The sequence below is a fragment of the Panthera leo genome, chromosome D1, assembly GCF_018350215.1.
Source record: "Panthera leo isolate Ple1 chromosome D1, P.leo_Ple1_pat1.1, whole genome shotgun sequence".
Taxonomy (NCBI): Eukaryota; Metazoa; Chordata; class Mammalia; order Carnivora; family Felidae; genus Panthera; species Panthera leo.
In genome coordinates this window covers 67,661,469-67,662,827 of record NC_056688.1, presented here as the reverse complement: position 1 = coordinate 67,662,827, position 1,359 = coordinate 67,661,469, and positions in this window count along the sequence as shown.

Here is a 1,359-nt window from a genome sequence, read left to right as displayed (position 1 = left end):
TCTATCCATCCACCCATCTATTTGCCCATCCAGCTATCTGCCCATCCAGCCAGCCAGCCTGCCAGCCATCCACCCACCCACCCATCCATCATCTATCTATCATCTGTCCATCCAAATATTAATACATCCATTTATGAAGCAGATACTATGTCATAAACAACTGGGCACTGGGCATACTGAGCTGAATAAACACAAGCCCAACACTAAAATAACTTATAATCTGGTGGGGGAAAGGGAAATTTTTACAAATGTTTATGAGGAGTATGAAGAGAGCAGTGTGAGAATCAAAGGGAGGAGATGATTATCCTAGAGAATATGGGAAGATGACTTCACAAAGCTGACATTTGAGCTGAGTTTGGAAAGTGAAGCAGAAGGGAAAAAATGCCACCCAAAAGAAGTAGCCACTGCAATGACTTAGAGACTTAAAATAACAGGCTGTGAACAGAAAAAAACAAACGTCAAGAAGCTCAGTATGATTGGGGCAAATAAGGCACACGTGAGAAGAATATAAACTAAGGTTAAAGGCAGACTAGCCAGGTTTGGAGGATCCCAAATGTCAGACTAAGGTCTCTGGGCTGTTTTCTGGAAACCATAGGAAGCCATCAGATGTCAGCAGTTTGGAAAAACGGTTGTGGCTGCAGAGGATCAGTGAAAAGTGGCTGGAAAGGAGGCTGGGAGGCCAGTTAGGAGGCCAGTACAGTGGACCAAATAAGAGATGAGGCGTGGAGTGAAGGCATGGAGGGGGCGGAATGAAGGAGAGCAATGGAGAGAAAGGATGTCCCTCTAGATGTTGAAAGCGAGCCGTCTGTCTCAAAGGAGTCAGAATAAATAAGTGATTCTTGTGATGCAGCCAAAGAGCTTGATAAGGTCTTCTTGGGGCCCAGCTGCCTGCAAAATGCTCTAAGCCCTGCCTGACAATCAGAGGAAGCAAGCCCTCTGCCAGCCCAAAGTGAATGACTCTCCTAGAGAAATGTACTGGTGTCTGCCTTGTGCTGACCTATGACAGCATCAGGACCCAAGTCAGTGAGACTGTCCCTCTCGGCTGGAGCTCACGATGAGGCAGCGATCAGAACACAGCTCTCAGTCCTTCCGTTTGAGGTGACCAGGTTTCCATATCTACAAGCCTTACCGGAAGACGGAGTCCAGGGTGTGATAAATTACACACACTCTCTCTCTTTTTTAAAATTTGTCTTAATGTTTATTTATTTTTGAGAGAGAGAGAGAGAGAGAGAGAGAGAGAGAGAGAAAGTCAGAGTGTGAGCAGGTAAGGGGCAGAGAGGGAGGAAGACACAGAATCTGAAGCCGGCTCCAGTCTCTGAGCTGTCAGCACAGAGCCCGACATGGGGTTCAAACTCATGA